The following is a 22,525-nucleotide window of genomic DNA, read 5'->3' as shown; positions in this document are numbered from 1 at the left end:
ATAACGCCCCAGACGAAATAAAAAATTGGGGCAGTTTCGCACTAGTGGCGCGGAAACTAAGCAAACAGCGAAGCTGGCGGCCTCACCTAGCTTTGTAAGGAAACGCTTCCCGTACGATCCGCACCGCACTCTCCAGCTTTTCGCAGTCGCACGCGGAGCTAAGCGTAGATAAGGTCGCGTTGAACCACAGTCTATCGCACACTCGGCAACTGTGTCCAAACTCACTGTTCGGAAACTCGCGGGCAAACGGTTCGTCGGCGCCTCCCGTGGCTCTCCGCACTTGCCGCTGGAAATTATCCAGGACTCGCAGACCCGGATGGTTTCGGTGACGCTTCTGGTTGCTCAACCGGGTTTGCTCCTTATCGCGGGCTCGAAACTCTGGATCTTCTGCCATTCGCTGTCGTTTACACGCCGCTTCGCCGACGCGATACTCCGCATCGGCCCGAAGTCGTCTCAACCGCTCTCGAGTAGCAGTGCGCTGTCATTCATTCGCGCCGCGCTACCTCTTTCCTCGGGAGTGATGATCTTCTTCGGTCGCCCCATTCCCCTCCGCAGTGATGTCAAAGCGGCGGCGACGCGGGAGCCATTTATATATACCCCGCGGTCACTGCCGTCAGGGTTTAGCTCCGCCGCTGCACAACTGTGACGACCAATCCGCACGCCGTGGTTACGTCATGGCTAGGCAGGCGAAGCGATGCGGGGTGCACGCACGGCGTGGTGACGTCATGGCTAGGCAGGTGAAGGGATGCGGCGCGCGATGACGTCATGGCTCGGCTCCGCAGCTGTCGCGAAGCTCGGCGGAGCTAGTGCAAGGCGTTGCTAGGCGACGCATGTGATGCAATCACTCGGCGAAGTTTTCCGTCGCACGATCTACGGACTAACCTCTGGCTTAAACAGCTTCGCTGTTAAAACGAGGAAAAGCAAATTTATCTAAAACGAAGCAGTACCAGCCCTATACCAAGAGACAAGGAGTGTCGCACGATTGTGTTAAAAAATAGCGAACTATTTCCAAATGCGAGCGCAGCCACTGCAAAAAAGTATCTTTAGCCTCCACAGTGTTGTAACTGATGCCTGAAACGAAGTATAGGGGTGCAGAGGCACTTCTCCAGCAAGTCCAGCGGATGGCCAAGGCTAGTGGAGACCTGGTCTAAGGGTCTCCACTGACCCATCGCTTTTTGACCACTTTCCCCATTCCTTAAATTAATAAAGTTGAATTTACTAAATTAGAACTTAGAAGGGCACCGCAGCGGACGCTCGAAGGACGCCACAGATGTTCTGTGCGTGCACCCGCTTTCGCGCAAGGGTCGACTGCCATTACCGACTTGCGAATATTATCGGCAAAGCGTGCAAATCACTGAATATTGTCGGCACAGCATGCCAATCAACGCTCCGCTTGTGTACAGTGCTATAAAACCTAAATAGCAGCAATTTCAAAGCATCTAGCGTACGCTTGTTCATTTCCACGTTCACATGCATTTGTAGCAGCGGTATAATTCATAATCCGCCTTTCGCATGTTCCGAGAGCGCATGCGCTGTACCCTAGCGGCGAGCGCCTAAATCGTTTTGTACGGCGTCGGTGGTTCATGCAGCAGACGACGCACGCGTATGCAATAGCGCTGGCGGCCTGCACCATAAACGACGAGGACGCGAACTCGTATCTTGTCGGCGCAGTGCCGACCACGCGGTATTTGCACTGTATTTCCGTAGAAACTGCAGCGGTTCACAACGATATTCGGTTCACCTCCGGCACGTCACAATATATGCCGACCCGACAACAATGTCAATAAGACGAGGACGTCACATCGACCTCCCGCCGGCGCCAACTTTCGACTGGCTGTAGTTCGCAGACTGTGCCAGTGGGATGCCTATAATGTCTTATCAGTATGACGAAGATGTGACCGACGACGCGAGCGACGACAGCGACTCATCATAATGGGATGGCTTTCGTGCCGACGACGCCGACTAAACCATTGTGCTGACCGCTACACGAGCGGCCGCCGAGTGAGAACATCGTATCGACAACGCGAATGTCACAGCAACTGCGCTTTTGAATATCTTTATTGACACTCAGATTCCGCCAAAACGTGCTTCTTAAGCTGAAATTCACGATTTCTAGACCTTTCCAGCCGTCCGTATCGAGTTTGAGGTGATGTCGATCTCGTTGAGCGCAGGTTCATTAGGCCTAACACAGCCTACGAGTTCGTCAGCTACCGGTGGACCTGAAATATAAGATAAGCAAGTACGATGAAGGAAACTGCTTTTATAGTTCCGTCCTGACCATACCGACTTGAAGTGAAGCACTATTAGCATAGTACGATGCACACACAAACAGTGGGGAGTGGCGACACGGCGCAGTGCACACACCGCGGTAAATCACCGTTCTTGGTCGAAGGCTGTCGGTGGCACTCGCCGGCGCTTCCATGAATGAAGTTCAACTACGTAGAGTTGTAGACCTGTGCGTACTGTTATGCAGCCAAATTTATTAGTTACCGAAAACAGTTTGTCTCTTATGATAAACAGGCAACACGTGAAGACCCTTTCGATACTGCAGCGTCAGCAGCAACATCGCTCGTTGCCACCCAAGTACGGCAGGCATCGGCATTTTCCCAAGCCAGTGCGACTAGGTGGTCGTAGTCGCCGTTTTCGATGTGCCCAGGAGGCTCATGCCTTCTCGTCTCAGTGTGATAAAACGCTTCTGATATGAGCATGAGAAGTGTTCCTATATGCTTTGAGCATTTCCTCATTATTTCGTGCGAGCGCTGCACGGTTTCTATTGTACTTTAAGCGAACAGCGATCAGTGGCCGTACGCGCGCCGATGTAAAGAAATGCGCCGTTCTTGTGTTGCATAAATACTCTGCGCGCAGTATCCTCCTTTCAAAAAGCTAGGACCACTATGGTCAAGTGCGTTACTTCCGTTCTTACGTCGATGGAAGGAAGTTAAAGTTGTACACTGATCAACAAACACTAACCCTACTTTTAACTATGTCAGAGCCCAGAGAGAAGCTGGCTCGTTGGGTCAATGAACTCCAGCAATACGACTTTGAGGTGTTTCACTGCGCAGGCCGTCATCTTACAGACGCAGATGCCATGTCTCGATTGGTAGTTGAGGTCCCATCTGGAATGGTTAACTTCACAAAATTATGGGAAGGGTACGAACACCTGCACTTCGAGGATGGAAACTTCATTGCACCAGAGACGCTGATACCAAAAGTACTTCACTTATATCATGACAGCCCTGAATCTGGTGGCCATGACGGCTTCTGGCGGGCGTATAATAAACTTCAGAGGTTCACATGGAAAAAAATGAAAAAAGAACATCGAAGACTACGTCAAGTCGTGCCACTTGTGTCAAGTTAACAAGGCCAAGTACCGGCCGCGGCCCGACGAACTAGTCTTGCCATATCATTCCGAGAAACCCTTTGAAGTTGTGCATGTAGACTTTGCTGAACTGAAGAAGAAGAGTCCTGGAGTTCGCAAGACGCAATCTTTTCTGGTTGCAATAGATCAGTGCACCAGAATGGTAGCAGCGCAACCTGGAGGAGAAGAGGCTAACAGTGGTATGGCCCTTCTTGATCGAGCAATGTTTTCACAGCTGAAAGTTGTGATTTCCGAAATGGACCCGCATTCCTAAGCAAGAAGCTGCTGCAGGGGGCAGAGAGCCATGGTGTTACGCTACGAGGTTGCGCTCCATATCATCCGCAGGAAAATGGAATGGCCGAGAGAGTGATTCGACACCTTAAGCAGTTCATCTCTATGTAACCAACGTTTAAAGGAGGGTGGAAATGCTGTCTAGAAGCGGCTGTGGCTTACCACAACAGGACGCATACTACTAGACTTGGTTGTAGCCCTCAATTTGCTGCTTATGGCAAAGTACCGACACTGTCAGTTGACAAAGAACTTGGAATTGAAGATAGAATGCGCCTGTTTGAGTGCCGTAAGAGCACCGAGGAGCAAATCAGATATCGAAAAGCGATGAAGTTGCAATTTGACAAGCGGCACCGAGGACACCAGGTTGATATTGCATTTGCATTGAACGATCTTCCGCTTTTACGGAAGGGGCTACGCAGCAGTGATACAAGAACACTTGGCTCCTTCAAAGTCGTGCAAACATCGGTACAACAGGGTGTGCCTAAGACTTAACGGACAGCTAGAATTCGCTGCTGTAAGCAATGTTCTCCGCTATCACCCCAGGAGGGGTGAAGAAGAAAATCGGGGGGAGTGTAAGGGGGACAAGAAAGAAGACCACGCAAGATGATGGTTTTGAGAAGTCGAGGAGGAAGAAGCGAGAATAAACAGTGATGGCGACCGTATGAATACCTACGCTGGGTGTCGTTACAAATAATAGGAATGCAAGCGTAGGCGCTCCTGTCCAGGAAGCAGCCAATCACACAAAATGAGCATTACAACGGCTGATAAATGCGCAAAACCATTGCAGCGCGCTTCTTGAAGCGTGCCTCTGGATTCCGCGGCGCCCCTACGCCGTACATTTTGTTTCTCGCGGAGCCCGCTAGGTGGCGCCACAGCGCAATGCAAAAGGCGGTGGTGTGGTCCCAACTGCACAATGCAAATCTACAGTTGGGATCACTGCATCGTTAGAAACCGGCGGCAGAGTGATTGAATGGAGCACGTTTAGGTGATTATGCGTTAAAGGCCAGAGTTGCTGCTTTTAACTGTTACGTTTAAGTTTCTGCATGTTACCTGTCTCTCCGTGTGCCGACAGCATACTTCTCGATATCGACAATACCTCGCATTTGTTGTGCACCTGCATGTCTGTCCATTTGCAAGGGTGTCTAACTAAACTAACTATAAATGAAAAGGCTAAACTAACTAAATAAGTAAACTAAATCCATAACTAATAACAACTAAAAAACAAGCTAAATAACTAAGTAAGCACATCATCGAAATTACCTAACCTAGTGAAATAACATCCTTAACTAACTATAGCAGCAAAGCTGGCTGACCTAATCAAGAATTCATCATCAGCCTATATTTCTCCACTGCAGGGCGAAGGCCTCTCCCTGCGATCTCCAATTACGCCTATCTTGCGCTAGCCGATTACAACTTGCGCCTGCAAATTTCCGAATTTCATCACCCCACTTAGTTTTCTGGCGTCCTCGACTTCTCTTGGTATTCTTCCCTTGGTATTCAATCCGTAAGTCTAATGCCTTCACTGGTTATCCATCCTACGCATTACATGACCTGCCCAGCTCCTTTTCTTCCGCTTAATGTCAACTAGAATATCGGCTATCCCCGTTTGTTCTCTGATTCACACCGCTCTCTTCGAGTCTCTTAACGTTAGGCCTAACATTTTTCGTTCCATCGCTCTTTGTGCGGTCCTTAACTTGTTCTCGAGCTTTTTGTTAACCTCCAAGTTTCTGCCCCATATGTTAGCACCAGTAGAATGCAATGATTGTACACCTTTCTTTTCAACCGCAGTGGTAAGCTGCGGTTCAAAGGATTTGGTAATGCCTGCCGTATGCACTCCAACACAATTTTATTCTTCTGCAAATTTTCTCATGATCAGGGTCCCCTGTAAGTAAGTGACCTAGATAAACGTACTCCTTTACAGACTTCAGAGGCTCACTGGCGATCCTGAATTCTTGTTCCCTTGCCAGGTTACTGAACATTATCCTGTGCATATTAATCTTCAACCCCACTCTTACACTTTCTTAGTTAAGGTCCTCAATCATTTGTTGTAATTGTTGCCCATTGTTGCTGAAAAGGACAATGTCATCATTGTCACGGAGCGGCATATTTTCGAATGGTTCGGACGCTGATTAACGACACGCCGAATTACGAGCGTCAAAAACGTGGGCTCCTGACTGTGCAGCGTATAATTTATTCGACATCGACACGCCGAATTACGGGCGTCAAAAGCGTCGTGGCCGCTCGGGCTGCCATCTCGATTACAGACGCGACACGCAGATTACGGACCCAGAAGTGTGCGTGCACGTCTCCGTGGTATGCCGGGTTCCACCTTGGCCCTTGACATTGGGAGAGAGGAGAATCTGCGGTTCTTCGTCCATGGTGAAAGGGACGCGGCCAAGATTGTTGGGAGCAAAGAGCCCTGAATTCGGAGAACTCTACATAGCGGCAGTTTCCCTACATAGGGAACTAGGGAAAGGAGAGGCTATTTAAGCGCAGGTTTTGTGCCCTGCTGATTAGTCTAGAAGCTGAACCTATGCGCTGCTGAGAAGCCGTTGGGGGGCTAGTGCCGTGCAGTATCGCCTGGGCCGCCTGGCCACGTCGGAACTCCGAGGAACTTGTTGACGTACGAGACGTCAAACCAGCGTCTGCAACGAAGCTCACGGTAGTTCACCCAGGGCTAGGTCAGCTGGTATACCCCCCGGGTAAACGATGTTTGCGTCACCAGCGCCAATTTGTCCCCTGGTGTTTGGTAGGCCAAACTGTGAAACCAATAAACAATAAAAAAATTGCTGATGCTGCTATGGCAACGCTTTTGTTGATGAGAGAGGAGGAAACGCCGAGCTGCTTGTCGTCTGCTATGCGCTCGACGAGCGCGCGACCGCTTTGTGTGCCGCAAGCGGAAAAGAGCACCGCTTGCATCTTTTTTAGATTGTGTTGCTGCTGCATATACTGTTTTCTACAGCTTTCGGTCGCTAATTTTCTCGGACGTTGAGCACGTCTACGAAACATTTGTTAGGAAATATTTCTCAGTTAAAATGCACGCGAGCTAGCAAGCTCGAAGCGTGACAATTTTGTTTGAGCAAGAAAATTGAGTAGTCGGAAAATGTGGTGTATTCACTGAGTTTATTAGCAACGTATTGCAAACGATACAACTCAATACATACCACAATAGCACAGAGCTGTGTAATTCGTACAGTAAATACAAATGTTGGTATCTGTATTGGTTACACAAACATAAGAGAAGTCTTCACACAATTCATCGTATATAGATTATCGCTGCAGGGGTCACCACGTTCATTGGCTGTACACAGTACAATTCACCACAAACGAAGGTTCATAGTAACACGTTCGTGAATAATGAACTGATCATGCAGAGCAGGTGACGAGGACGTTGAGCCCAACATTGCCAGCTCCTTTTTCTTTTTCCATCTTCTGGAAATAAGGGGGAAATGAGCAGCATTTTAGGTCACATGTTTTAAACAAGTCTCAGCACTTTTTTCGCAAAATGGCGCTTCCAACTTATGCGGGTCAGCTTCGATTGTGTATCTTTGCATGACTTCAACTAAAAATATTCCTCTAAGAGACATTAAGCTTTGCTCAAAGTTGCATTGCTATTGTACAATTACGTAACATGTTTAGCATTGGTGTTGTCTCATTAGCTGGCTAGGAACATTGTAGTATTGCAGTTTCTTTTTTTTAATTTACTTTCGCTTTACCATTGCCTACACAGCCCACAAGAGGTAATTAAGTCAAAATAATTTAAAAGCTGCTCTGCGCCGGCACGCGCACATCTGCTCCTGTAAAATTTCTACTATACAACGAAAATTATGGAGATCGTTGCAGCGTGTACCCAAGACTTAGCTTCGTCGTATTGAATTGTGCGATTTTACGTACCACGATGCGTGCGTGAGACACGCCGCGTAATAACCGACTGCGAAATATTTCGACCATCGGCGGCGTGCGTTAACTTCGGCCCTATCGAAACTCAATTTATTTCTGCGACCTCGTGTTTCAAAGTGTAACGCCATGTCCGATAAGCGACAACGGCGGGCGACAGATATGCCGCTTACAGCAAGGCCAAGTGGGCTGCGTCTTCTTACGAGCGTGAATTCTGTCGTTGTGAAAAGAAGATATTCGCATCTTTCGCTGCGTCAGGAAGCTGGAAAATATTCGCAGCGTTAGCTACACCAGCAGTTTGGAACACCCTTTACCACGCATGATCATCGAATATTAAGTAAAAACGAAAAGAACGCAATTCCCTGGAGCACGCGCAACAAATTTCGCGGCGTAACGTCACACGAAGCCGTAGCAGACGACATGAAAAAAGAAAGAAAGAAGCGCTCCGTGCTGTTCACTTTTGCGAGTATCTTGCATACTAGTTCTACACAAAGCAAGAATGCACGCCGCCTGCCTTAATGCCCAAAATCAACAAGTCGGCCTTTGCATACCTACAACCTGGACGACGCTCTTTTGGCCGGCAGGGTGGTCTTGAGCCGAACCAGCCGTGGCTTCTGTGGCTTCTGCCCGGGAGGGTCCTGGAAGATAGGGTAGAAATCGGTCTCGGTTAAGGAGGTAGCGAAGGAAGGCAGTTGTACATTAAGCTGGTTGCATGAAATCCAATGTAAAGGACACACCTTGAACTCATGCTTAAATATGGAACGTGAATTATGTATCAAGCGATAAGGCGCGTGAAAACGAACTACAAATGCGCACACATCGCAACCGCTAATAACTTGTTTTTCTTACCCTCGTCGATCGGGGACCCCACTTCCACTGCAGCAGTGGGAACAGCCGTCCACAGGAGTCGTGTTTTGGCAGGGTCGGCGTAGGCATTTTCAGCGAAGTGGTCCGAGCAGAGGCGGTAGCCGTTGTACATTTGCTCCCGTGCGAGTCCCTCAAGATCTGCTCTTTGGGCGTAATTCCGCCATACGTCACACCTAGAAAATGAAACAGGTACCACCATGAATATCAATAAACAACACATAAAAGCGACACTAATATATAGAGTGCTAAAAAGCGAGAAAATATGTCACGAGTTCAAAAGTGAAGCGAAGCTCGCCCTTAGCGCAGGTAACATGAACTTCTCGTGACACGGAATGTAAGCAGTCGCTCGTACGTAATTATTTTGCGGGCTTCTTTCTTAAACATTCAAATGTGGTAATGTCACCCCAAGGAATTGCTCGTCGGAATGCTCTGAAGCCGAGCCAGTTCGTCGAATAAGCGCGTTCGGCGAACATATATATACTTTGCAAGATTTCTTCGCGAAGAAAAAAAATGAAGGTCCACCGCTAAAAAAACCAATACCGAAGCGACATTTCCGTTTGAGCGTCAGCTGGCATCAACCGGCTCACCAGAAACTGTCCACAAGTAGCTTTACATGCTTACAACGTTACTGAAAAATGCGCAGTGCCAGGAAAAAGAATGACTGTAAAGCAAGGGCAGAAATGTTTCGGTTCGCTCTGTGGCCGTTTTGATAAGCACAGCACATGATTCTTCGTACCGAAAAAAAGTGTGCTTACCTTTCGTCCGCTGGGAAGCGGAAAAATTTGGCTGCGCTGTTCCTTCCCGAGTTGCGGCACCAAAGAGCAGCACAACACGCCTTGTGTCCTGTGCCTAGTTTCGCCGACATTTTCAGATGTTCGCACTCACAAACACCAAAATTGTCGCTATCCTGCAATTCTAAAAAGTTTCACACGTGGACAGCGAAAAGGGCTGGAGCAGACGAACGGAATGGCAGCAGACGAGATAAGAGCGAGAGCGCCGCCCTTCGGCGCAACGAAGGCCGAGTCTGGATAAATATATAGGGTGTTAAAAAAACGAAAATGGCCAAGGACATATTTTTTTCAACACATAATTGCATAACTTAACTTTATTCATGCGTAGGTTGGAAAGGTAGGGCCACACATGCAAAAGTTGCTGAATTTTCGCTTCCTACCAAAACAATGGCGGACGCTTTATTTCAGATACCGAAACTAGTCGAAGTGTCCGGCCCCTGGTTCACCTCAAGTTAGCTCAACCTGCTTGAGGGAACTCGTCAGATCTAGACTCCCGGGAAACCGAGCCCAGCAATTCGCATCTACCTCGACAAGATCGGAACCGCCAGCATTCTTCGGGAAAGCTTTGTGCACCGACTTCACGGTTATGGACTTGCTGCTGCTGCCCGGCCATGCGTATGACACCATTTGTTTTCTTTTAAAGACGACAGTCTTTCTTGGGGAACTTAAACGCTGAAAATTTGGTCTGTCTGTCTGTCTGTCTGTCTGTCACCCGATTCAGCCACCCGGCCAAAGTTGGACCACTTGCTTACCGCCCACACTACTTAAACTGGTACGGCTGTTCATACTTGTGAACGTTATTGATCACAAAGTAAATATTACGCATATCTGAGGCGCAACATCACTAGGTAAGTATTAGGAGGTGTGTTCCTTTAATAGAAAATACATAGATACGTAACTCTAAAGACCCTAGTTTCTTAAGCTGCGCTGAAAATGTCATGCTATGCGCGCCGACGAACGACGTTCCCCGACTGCGCGTCGACGAGCGCCCTCTGCCATGGAGGAAGGAAACCCTCTGCACAAGCTCATGTTTCCCGATGTATTGCCAGATGGCGTCCATGTCTCACGCCGCGCCTCCTCAATTTTATCAATGCCAGCCAGATGCGGCCGATTCAACATAAAAGAAGCGCTGTCTGAGGCAGGGCAAAACATAAATGGCCGCTTGATGAAATAATGCGGTAAAATGAAATCTGTTCAAACAAACCTCCATTGCATTTATCATGCCAGGACGGAAATGGTACGAGAACAGCATCACGGGTGGCCGCGGATCAGACCAGCACTAATGTAGTACGGCCGGCAGAAGACTCGTCTTTCGACGACATTTGCAGCGAAGCACGCAGATACGCGGCAATTTTTTTTCTGTAGTTTTTTGTAGTCTGTATAACAAGGGATTCCAGAAACTCCCTTCAAATCCAGTTTCCTTAGCAATGATAGAAGCCTTGTTTCGGCGGTGGAATATTCAGCCTGCCACGTACTCGGCAAGGGCAATGGAAACGACATTGTTTCTTCACTTCTGATTAATTTCTAATTGATATCTTTGACATAGATTTCATGCTTAGAGCGCTTTCAGAATGACTGCTTTCGCTGATGTAAAGGTAGTCGCGATTCGCGCAGGCTGTTCTGTATACAATGCTTGGAAAATATCTTCTGAATCTTCACATCTGCCTGTTCATGCTGCAACTAGTGGGCCTAAACGTGGGACATTGACTTCAAAGGGTTCCAGAACAATTGCGATGGCCTTGCTCACTCAAGTGGCATAGGCGAGGGTCGTGCGAGCTCGAGGGCGCGTGTGGCCGGCAATGTGGCAGGCTTCAACGATATTTTATGGAACGAATAAACATTTCCGGTTATGGTCACTCGGACGTAATCTGTGCAAGTCATTGTCAGAAATCTGGTCGCCAGGATTAAAGCACAAATTTTACACCGATCCCGGAAAATTTGCTCTAAATCAGGACGCTCAGGCAGTGGCGCATCAGGTGGGGTGGGTGACCGGGCTTCCGTCCCCCCCCCCCCCTTCAAATTATCCGTAGAGTGAGTGTCCAAAGTGTTCAAAGCGTCCGTAGAGGGAGCAGGCTTATTAAGCGTCAGAGGGGACACCAAGCGGCTGATGCAAGGCCTGACGCTCGTGACGTGATGAAAGTAGCTTGAAGAGTGCGGGAGGTCGGGAAAGCGCGTGCGCTGAGCAGTTTTTCAAGTGCACATGTCCGTAACCTTGCTGACGGGTACAGCCGGTCCTTCCAAAAACCACGATCATACGAGCGCCGACAGAGCCTGCCAACAGCAAAATACAGTTTCAGTATCTTGAAAGTGTTTGCCGCTGACTGCCAAGTAGAAAGCCCCCCCCCCCCCCTCCGGAGCGTTGCGCGCGACTGGAAGACTGCGCGCTTCCTTCCCGCTTCCCTCCCTTGCGTGCGCGAGATTGAGCAGCGATCGCCGGCTGATCCTCGCGCGCTTTCACTCGCACATACAGCCTACGGCGCGCGGCGACGTTGTTATCGCCTTTGGACTTTATACGGAACCTCACGGCGACGATGACGGCCGAAATACGCCTGGAGCGTCCATTTAACTAATTGCCATAAAAATGTCGCAGTTTCACCCGAAAGGCGAAGCATCAATTGCGATAGCAAATTAGTAGAGAACTATACGGAGTAAGGATAGTAGTTTTATCAGCTGTATATAAACTTGGACATACAGCAGCACCAGCAAGGCGCACAACTGTTGTCGACGCCATCGGCGTTTTGCCCGCGTTCGCTCAAAATGCGCGCGGCGTTGGTGACTGTTGCCGGAGCCTCTGATATTTATTTTTATTTCAGTATACCCTAAAGGCCCTCAGTTGGAGGGTATTACATAGGGGGGAATGCAACATCATGAAAGCTAACTTTAAAACAATATACAAGGTAAAAAAAGGGGGAGGCGAAAAACATTAATGGCAATCACACTCAGCAAATAGAAATAAAACATCGAGGAAAAAAAGTCGAGGAAATAAAACATCGGAAAATAAAACATAGAAAATAGAGGAAAATAAAACATAGAAAATAAAACATCGAGTTGTGTTCTTGTGTCAAATTTTTGTTTTGTGTAATGCAGAACAATGCCGTGGTTATACAATGCAAAACACTGAAGTTTAGCACTACGAAAAAAAAAAGAAAAGGAGAGCGATAACAGGGAGAGCGCAGTTGAAGAACATTTAGGGCATAATATACGACCGAACAAGTTTCTGAAATTGATTAAAGTCGAGTTCTGTTGCAATGTCAGACGGCAGGTTATTCCACTTGGTTGTAGTGCGTGGTATGAATGAATGAGCGTATCGTGATGTGCGGCAAAAAACGCGTTTTAGTTTGAAAGGATGATCATGACGAGGGAGTATAGCGGATGGGGTATGAAAAAAATCTTCATGAAAGAACGGGTGGTGATAAAGCTTATGAAAGAGTGTTAAGCGTGCTAGTTTGCGACGAACTGACAAATTCTCGAGTTCAGCACGCTGTTTTAACTGTGTGACGCTAGTTGTTCGTGAATAGTCAGAAAAAATAAATCTCGCAGCACGATTTTGCAGTGCTTCAATATCATTAACAAGGTACTCTTGTTCTGGGTCCCATAAGGCCGATGCGTACTCAACCTTTGGTCGAATTAATGTAGTGTATGCTAGTTTCCTAATGTGGGGTGAGGCGTGTGTTAGACGAAGTTTGATGAGGCCCAGACAGCGGTTAGCAGATGTTAGAATGGTTTCAATGTGGCTCTTCCACGAAAGATCACTGCAGAATCGGAGTCCTAGGTACTTATAACTAGAAGCAAACTCAACGTTAGTGTCGTTTAATACGTAGGAAGTCTGAAGTCTAGTGGTTCGATTAGTAAAAGACGTGAATTTAGTCTTTGAGAGATTTAGTGACATTAACCAAGTATCGCACCAAGCGCTTACAGAGTTAAGGTCAGTTTGAAGAGCCTCTTGATCAATTACAGAAGAAATATTACGATAAATTACGCAGTCATCTGCGAAAAGTCTGATTCTGGATGAGACGCTGTCTGGTAAATCGTTAATAAAAAAGTTGTCGCAGTTTCACCTGAAAGGCGAAGCATCGATTGCGATAGCAAATTTGAAGAGAGATATACGGAGTAATGATAGCAGCTTTATCAGCTGTATAAACTTGGACATGCAGCAGCACTGGCAACACGCAGAACTGTTGTCGACGCCGCCGGCGTTTTGCCCGCGTTCGCTCAAAATGCGTGCGGCGTTGGTGACTGTTGCCGGAGCCTCTGATATAAATAGGCACAGCGTGCCGCAGCTAAACGTCGCCTCCCTTCCCTCCCCCTCCCCCACGGCCTCTCGCTCGTCGGAAGAAGGCGCGTTTGCTCTACATACATGGTGATTGTGAAGGAGAACAGAGACGCCTACTTCTGCAGCCCTTAAGGGAGCACAGCGCAGAACGCGCGATTGTTCTCCGCCGTGCGTTCACTCCCCGTGAAAGCGCGCGTCCCTCGCGCCCTTTCACTCGCACATACAGCGTTCGGCGGCGCGCGGCGACGATTTCATCTCCATTGACGTCATACGGAACCTCACGGCGACGGCGATGGCAGAAATCTGCTTTTGAGTGTCCATATAATTGCTATCGCAATAAAAAGTTCAGTGCTGTTTGTACAAAATAATGTGGCTCTGGGGGAGAGAACATGACGAATTATCGGCAAGAGCTTCTTTCATTACCATAGAACAAGGCCAAATTGCTCTCAGCGAAGAGCCACCGAGTATGCATGCTCACTCAAGCAGCGACAGTGCAGCCAACGCCTCTAAGTCGATCTCGCTGGCGATAGGTGAAGGGGCAACGCTGCATCGTAGCGCTATCAAAACTGTGCTTTGCCTAATTCAATTGACGACGTGTCGATTTTCAGAACCCTCGAACTAATTCATCGCTGGCCGCGAAGAACGAATATGAGCTGGCGGATGGAACGAAACCGTGCACCGAGCATGCGCAATCGAAACAGGCCAAAACACAAGCTAGATGTCGCGAGCACCGAGTTGCTGTTCTGGCAAACCACCACCGACGCTTGCAGAAAAATACTGCCGCATGCCGCACACTGGGATTTGCTTCAATTTTCTGTGCGCAGAGAGAGAGAGAGAGAGAGTGCCGCGCTGCAAGGAAAGCAGTCGTCCACGCCACTTGATGCGCTGAACGGCGATTGCATTGTACTACGAGGCTTCAGCAGGTGAGCGGCCGTTTGCGTGCTGTCCAAAGTATGCTTCCTCTTTGTTCTGAAGCGTGAAGCTGAAGCGTGCAACGTATTCTGTGAGTAATGGATGGCCAGTATACGCTAATGAATTACTGATTCTTCGTGCTTCAATGTGGCTGCACAAGTTCTCGCGCAAGCTCTTCTTTACCTAAGGAAACATTGAAGCGCCAGTTCGGCTAGGTTATTGGTAAAATTATTACTTAACATATTGAAATAAGCCAGTGCCAAAGCACATAGTCAGCTTATGGTGCGTAGAAAAGGCGTAACCTGTAAATTAACCTGGCGTGGTGATTCAGGTGCGGAATTCAAAAGGCAGTACCCTGCCACTCGTTTTATCCTCTATAACTGACCCCGTTGGATGTATGGATGGATGGATGGGAAAACTTTAATTTGAGTCCATTGGGTCGCGCTAGTTTCCTAGCCCGAAGCGGGGGAACAAAAAATACGAATCTGACGAATACTTGAACATAATAAACCTAATGCCTGTTTTTATAAAACCATCCGCCGTGATAGTTCAGTGGCTATGGTGTCACTTTGCCGTACTCGAGGTCGCCTGTTCGATTCTCCCCATCGCTGGTGGGAATCGTAAACGCTCGTGCAGCGTACATTGAGTGCAGTTTATATCGACTACCCTCGTTGGTACGTAATTTTCATCAAAGAAGCGTGGTCGACAAGAATTACGTCTCATGCTCTTGTGATAAGTCCTTTTATTTTTCAACTGTTTTTCCTGCCTGTGTAGCAGCAATGACTCAGCCCCTTTTTTTATTACAGTTGATTTCGTTTGCTAACATGTTGCATTGCCACCTTATGTGGAACCTGTCGGTTCTTTGTAATTACTTATTAGGCATAGCGGTTGCATTCCCGTTTTGTGTTCTAGAGACGGTGTAAAAAAATTTAGGCGTTGACACTGCGCGCGCGCGAGCGTCCAGAATATGTTCGGCAGCGCCCGGGCGAACCCAGTAGCTCTTCGGCGAGCAGTTAGATGGCGCCGCGGTCAGCGGTCCCATCTTAGCGGCGCCGGCGGTTTGACGTTCCTCTGCCTCCCCTAAATTTTCGTTCATAGTGAAGAGAGAAAACTCAAAGCGCAGTAAATTCATTATTTCAGATCAACGTTATAAGTGTACCATGCCTAATGCTTCGCTAACATGAAAGTATCTTACGCAGGGCGTGAATTACGTGAACACGGATCGATAGGGCAGCACTCCAAGTCCACTCAAGTTCCACTCGCGCGCACAGTTTGTTGCGTCCAGTCTAGCCATTCATCCAAGCATATAAAATAAACGCGTTTGCCTGCGTGCTACCCCTCGATCAAAAGAAAATAGTGACGCACCGGAAAATGTTGTTTTTAATGCTTATCGCTGCTTCCATTCACACTCGGGAAACCATTCAAGCATCGTTGCGCGATTTCACTGTGGCCGCGATATAAATTAAGAAATGAAACTGCGCAACCTTGCGATATGCAACGCAGTTGAGCAAAGTGGCTGTTCATGGCTGGAACTTATGGTGAGAATGCACATAGCTATGTAAAAAGCCTTTCAAATTAGAATTTAATAGACGGGACGAAGGCAGGCGTCTTAACTTGGAATACGGCATCAGTAATGCAGTTTACTGCTGAAAACCTGAGCAAATACTTTTGAGCAAATTCCACTTAACATAGACCGCGTATATTATTCATTTGGTTTTCGTCCATTGAGGACTGAGTGACTCTTGCAGGTTCTAAAAAGGAGAGACTTTCTTTTTTCTTAAATTGTATATGAGAATATGCCAATGTAAGCGTATTTCACAATGCATGCCACGGCCTGTACACAAATACACTTACACCCACCACACAATAATCTCATAGACATTGCTTTATATTGCTGACACACAAGAAAAAAATTGTCCATGAAGCAGCTCGATAATTTTAGCACGATAATTGTTTTCACGCTCGGACAACGCTTATATGTATCACGTATCCAGCAACAGAAAGCTGTATCGGAGTTTTTCATGTTCCTCTACTATTTTCTCATTGACACTTTTTACATAATTATAGTATTTTAAGACTTGATTAACCAATTAAGAATATAATGAAATTAGGTGGAATGCAGAAAAATTAAGTATCTCCAAGCGACGGCAAACATTACCTTGGTTCTCTCCAGCTACGTGACATTAGCGTATTTTTAAATAGTGGTTCATGATAGTTGAGACACCATGCAGCAAAATTTGCACAAACTGCTGAGGCACACAGCAGTTTCTCACACAGCGGTTTTGCTGGCACAGAGGAGGTTCTCTCTTCCGTGGCGGCTTTCGAAGTTTATCTGACCGTGTGAGGTACTTTGGACAGTTCGGAAATAAGGTGGGAACTGCATTTGCAGACAGAACAGGGGTCTTTGGCGCGTCAAGTAGCACCCTTTCATCGAGCTCCGTGTAATATGCCGTCGATATCATATCCTGCGAAAAAATCACCAGCCCTTCCCCTGTCGAGAAAAGGAGGGTAAGCGAAGCTTGTGTGTGTATCTGACCTTTGCGGTGATTTTCTTCCTTTCTCTCTCTTTTTCTTTCTCTCCCTCTCTTTCTTTTTCTTTCCTCCCTCTCCCTCTCTCTTTCTTTTTATTTCTCTCCCTCTCTATTTATTTGTCTTTCTTCCATTCTCTCCTTCTGTCTTTCTCTGACCTTCGTGGTGACTTTCTTTCTCTCTATCTTTCCTTCTCTCTCTCTGTTTCGTTATTTATCTCTCTATTTCTTTCTTTCTCTCCTGTCTCTATCTCTCTTTCTTTCTCCCACCTTCGTGGTGACTTTTTCTCTCATCTCTCTTTAATTCTCTCTCTCTCTCTTTCTGTCTTTCTTATCTTTCATTCTCTCTCTCATTTCTTTCTCTTTCTTTCTCTCTTTCTTTTTAGTCCCTGGTATGTGCCATTGAGCTTGGACATTTTCTGCACTATCGCCAGAATCGCCCACTTTTCAGCAGGACAGCGCCGCCGCCACCACCACTACCGCCGACACTTGTCAGCCTATAAAGCTTCGCTTAAAATGCTTCGCGCAGAAATGGTCGGTAGGCACTGTAGTTCGGTTTGCCCTCGGAATTGCACCGCGTCACTGCTCTAAACGACCGCTGTCGGACGGCGCTTTGGATAGAGGCACACGCTCCGCACAAGTCCGGCACCCAGAATTGCAGTTCGGAACGAATCACTTTCTACCCATTGCAAACACCCCTTAGAAGGCCGTTGCCACCTTTGTCGTGAGCCCGTGGCGACAATACTTTCACGCGTGCAATACCAAAGGTGGCACACCTGGTGGCAATACCAAATTGCAAGCTCATGAAACGCACGCGAACAAAAAGCGTACCTTCAAAACGGCGTGGTCACACATGCCAGCAGCGGCTGCCGCCGGGACTGGGACCATAGAGAAAGAAATTCAACAAGAGGGGACACTCGGCAAAAACTGGTAAGAGGAAAGACGTCACGCTATAGTATTCATGCCGAACGTTAGCTACTGCGAGCATCGAAAAACTAAGTGAAATTAGGTTAACAGACATTGTTTTATTTTTTAAATTGTTTGCTGCGGAAATTAAAACGGTTTGCGTATAAATGAAGTTAAACTTTCGACTCATTTTTCGTGCGTTACCGAGCGACAGGCCAATGACGCGCCAGATGCATGCGTCATCCGCCAGACACTCCACCAAAGCGAGCGAGGACGGCTGCGCGTTTGAGCGCTCGCCCGCGGCGACCCTGTTCTTTTTTTAAATGTAGCCTGGTTTCTTTGGCCCGGCGTATTCTTGCGTTCCTTCTGCACTGGGACAAGACACCGCTGCACTGCACTATTGGACTACGGCAAGGTGAGAAATGTTGTTTCACAGTCAACGACGCAATTAGGCTTAAGGCACGGGACCGAGACTTGCGACGCAGTTAGCCAAGAACAGCTGGGCTGCCCTGGCGCAGTTAATTTAAGTTAATGAATCTTGCTGGGACATGCTTCCAACGCTTCCTAGGGGATTACTGTAACTCATTTTGGTTCTGTTGAGGCACACTGGCCACACAGGGCGCTGTGACGTAGTTAGCGAGAACCAAATCGGCCGTGGTGCATAGCGTAGTGCATCTTACTATAGAAGTTTGTGGCCTCATTCTCTGACGCCAGACATTACTGAAAAGTAATTTCGTTACTTTTTGGGGTGCTTTTGAGGTTCGGTGGCCGCACAGCTGGCGCTGCGACGCAGTTAGCGATAAGCAGCTCGGCCGTGGTGACAAAGTTACTTTGGCGTTTAATGAATCTTAGAGGGACAAGTTTGTGGCGTTTTTTGTGGCCCCGCAAAAACATTTACCTTCTTTCGGCATAGAGTAACATACAAGGATAAGAGAGGACGCTTCCATTGGCCCCTGCGGCCGATTTTGGTTCGCAGCGCACCTAGCGGGTGTGTGGAATCTACACAGACTCGGAGATTGCGACCGCAGAGAAACTAATCTCGAAGGCTATATTCTGATGATTAAAAAAATTACACGGCCTCCAAGATTGCTTCCGTGCGAGTGCTCGTCCCGGAGGCTATATTTACATTTTTTTTAATGCGTTGCTTGCATGCATCGAGTAGCTTCGTGTAAGCTGAACCGCCAGAGCAGCAAGCACACGATGCCGCTGTGTGTTTATGCAGACATTTTAAATAAACATGACAATTGTTGGAAGAGGCTGAACATTATATTTTCAAGTCATATTCTCAGTAAGCACATGCACACTTTTTTTTCGCAACGTTCGATGAACGCAAGCACAAAAAGGTGGTTGCACTGCAAAGTGCAATACATGCCAATACAGGTGCCATATGTTCAGAATAAATTTCACAAAAGGAATAAACAGGCGATATTATGAAAAACGCCACAGAACAGTAAAACTGCAGAAGACAGCATTGTCATTAAAGAGGAAAACAACGCTCGTCCTTTGAAGCCTAATCTTTCTTATTAAGTGGTAGTTTCGGGCTGCATAGCAAACAAGGAATGAAAGCTGCTCACTGCAGTTGTCAGCCAACCACGCTCTCTCCCTGTCCTGCCGTTGTTACTGCACCTGGCAACACAGCAGTAATTCCCGTAGTACTTGACTATGGTCGGCATGACCTGAAAAAATAAAGTATTGGTTATGTTCTCTCCCGCCTTCGCACAAATTTTCATCTACGCACTTCAGATCGCCCTTTCGCGAAAAGCGTCACGTGCAATTGTCGCAGCTAAAAAAAAAGCAACCTTCAGTGCCATGCATGCGCTACTGAGGCAGGAGTGTTTATTCAGAATACGTCGTAGCCACAGCTTACAAACATTCTTCTCAATTCGCAAGTTCTCTCTAATTGCGCTCGTAACAAAGGCTTCAAGCACTCTGCGCACGCCACGAATAACGATCCTAAGCATAACTGTATTCTTTCACACAATTGCACACACGTGCATTGAATTCAGACTACGTATACCGGCGTGTGCCGACTCACTTTGTCGCGCCAACAAACGGTTTTCTCGCAAACGTGTTGCGCAGCATTCCAAATTGCCGTTTCTTACATAAGGTGAAGCAATCCACGAACATCATGCGCGAAGTGAAGAAAACAAAAAGCTCTCTGCGCCGAACAGCACAATGTGACAAATGTCAACTTACGGCTGAAGCGACAAATACATAAGCAATTTGCAAAGTAATCAAGGGATAAAAGATCGTAATGAAGGCATTCTTACAAAGCAGCAGCCAAGCAGACGGACGTCTGGCAGACGAACCCAGCTAAGACCACGCATACGTTATCGCACATCTTTTGTAGCGTCACCTTGCCTGATCACACCATGGCCGATATCTTGTAGCGATGCGTTATGCTTCATTCTATATACTAGTCTTATCATCCACCGCTCACGGCCGGCTGATCCCGTTGATAACGTCTACGTCTACAGCCACATAAACAAGGAGACGTATAGTGCACTATAGGAAAGTTACTACAGTAGATAGCTAGTACGCGCGTTCCCTTGGAGACAGGGAGCGTTGTATGGCCCTCTAGCGGGCGGCATGAAGCTGCGTAGCTCGGCCGCTTTTAGGCTGGAGTGGCCACTCTTGTAATCCGTATGTTATACCAGTGCCACACGGGCAAGTAAAGTGCACTTTGAGCGAGTGCACTTCAGCGCGCTGAGTGTCACTTTGGCGGCGCGCTGCTACACGAGAAAAAAAAATGTTCTTTCAAATTGATCGCCATGACCATTGGGAGTCAGACGGGAAAGCATATATTTGTTAATATAAAAAATGTGTGCACGAAAACAGTTTATTATTGTTAGAAACAACATTTACAATCCACCTTTACAAGCGCCGGCAACGACGGCAACTTGACTAGCCACAGTCAAAACGGCTCGATCCGACAAACTGCGCAGTCATTACCCGGCGTGGTCGTGAACATCCCGATAGCGAGAGTAGTTTTTTGCTGTTCTTGTTTTTCTTTTGCGGTGTGGAACATTTTATTATCTTGTAACGTTAGCAATTTAAAACAAGGTTATTAAAAATTACTCCTGACTCTTCTTTCAATAATACTTTACTTAATTTTTCCTCATTGGGAATGAGGCTACACACTTCGCCGCCGCAAAGTGTCTTCGCCGAACACACTCGCCGGCGAGTGCACTCTGCAGTGAGTGTCACTAAGCGTTCCCGTGTAGCAGCCTGCGAATGACACTAGCCGCGAAGTGCACTCGCTCAAAGTGCACTTTACTGTGCCCGTGTGGCACGGGTATTACTCTATGCTTTCGGTACTCAGCCTGTAGAAAACGCGATGGGCGATTGCCAAGAGTGATAACATGGGAGTGTGTTGCTGGCGCCGGCAGAACGCGCGATAGTTAACGCCGAGGAACATATCAGAAACTTGCAATTCAAAAATTCCGTCTTCTAAAGGACTAAAAACAGACTTTCCACCCACGCATTTGTCTTGAGTGCGAGTAGAAGGCATTCTGCGAACGTCAAGCATGGTCCGGCTGAGAGCCTCTGTTGCGTCCGTCTCTGTGTATGTAGCGTACCGTCGCGCCGCCCAAGGCCAAGTTTTGGAAACCCGAAGTCGCCCGTGTATTTGTGCTGCTAAAGTGCATGCAGAAAATAATGCCCGGAAATGGGGGAATGCTTGGAAATCAGATGATTTCATATTTTATGGTATTGTTTGGGATGAGTCGGGTATTTTCTACGCCATCTATGTAAAAGCGAATTGCTTTTGTTTGTAATGCCGCCCATTCACTGCTTTCGCACGTTTAGCCTCTACACGCAGTATTCCTATGTCTAAATACCAAAGTGACACATGCTTGTAACATGCTGTTACATGCTTGTAAATGTTACATGCTTGTAAATAACTTTTTTTCAGCTGATGCCATCAGGTGAAGCTTTATGCGGGAACTACTGCTTACCTGGGGTCACAACGTTGGATGCACGCACAAAAGGCGGGGAACGAGCTTTTATATGAAGCAAAATAAATATTTCCTCATTGCACACAGTCGTGCGTCTACTTTGTGAAATTGCACGTGGCACAGATTCGATGGGACTTAACACGATCGGTCGCAACCATTTTTACCAAATAATAAACCGATTCCACACGAAACCCGTGCGCGGTCGAGCAAAAAAAAATGGCTTAGCCGGCGTGTTAGCTAGCGTTATAAATGCGCGTGCCCGCACCCGAAGACGGAAGTGATTGATGCCGACCGCTTGGCGCGCTGCAGTCAATTCGGCCGCTGGTCTCTATGGGAGTGTCCGCTCTTGTTGAATTCCTTTCTCCGTGCTGAGACCGTATGGAACCGCATTCCGCACCGGGGTCAGAGTACTAGATGATGGATCGTTGAGTTATACGGCAACATAGTATGTTACTTGGCCTTCCAATATGACAATGGTACCAGCATTTAGCGGGCGATTACTTGTACGATTTCATAGGCTGACAAAACCCTAAGACATTGCCTTGCGTACGCATGGAAAACTGTCTAAATCAACTTTGGTCCCGTTGGCACCACGTTTTTTTTTCTTATTTTCTGGCGCATTACCCGAATGCATGCGCCTAGGCCACTGCTCGGTCTACTCGACCATGTTCTTGCACTACAGTGCAAACCCAGACGTTCAGTCCTTGGCAGCGTAAAAATGGCAAAAGATGTCATGTGCTGCAGTG

General features: G+C 47.5%; 1 protein-coding gene across 1 annotated transcript in view; it reads left to right on the top strand.

Moving 5' to 3' along the window:
* The first annotated feature begins 14,209 nt into the window (after positions 1–14,209).
* The window catches only part of LOC125947047 (uncharacterized), a 66,583-nt gene continuing 58,267 nt past the window's right edge, over positions 14,210–22,525 (top strand). Inside the window, exon 1 of the mRNA XM_049671361.1 lies at positions 14,210–14,400. The gene's annotated coding sequence lies outside the window, so the exon portion shown is untranslated. The remainder of the gene's footprint in view (positions 14,401–22,525) is intronic.

Source organism: Dermacentor silvarum, chromosome 7 (genome assembly GCF_013339745.2).
Source record: "Dermacentor silvarum isolate Dsil-2018 chromosome 7, BIME_Dsil_1.4, whole genome shotgun sequence".
In the NCBI taxonomy this organism is placed as follows: domain Eukaryota; kingdom Metazoa; phylum Arthropoda; class Arachnida; order Ixodida; family Ixodidae; genus Dermacentor; species Dermacentor silvarum.
This window is presented reverse-complemented; position numbering and strand designations above follow the sequence as displayed.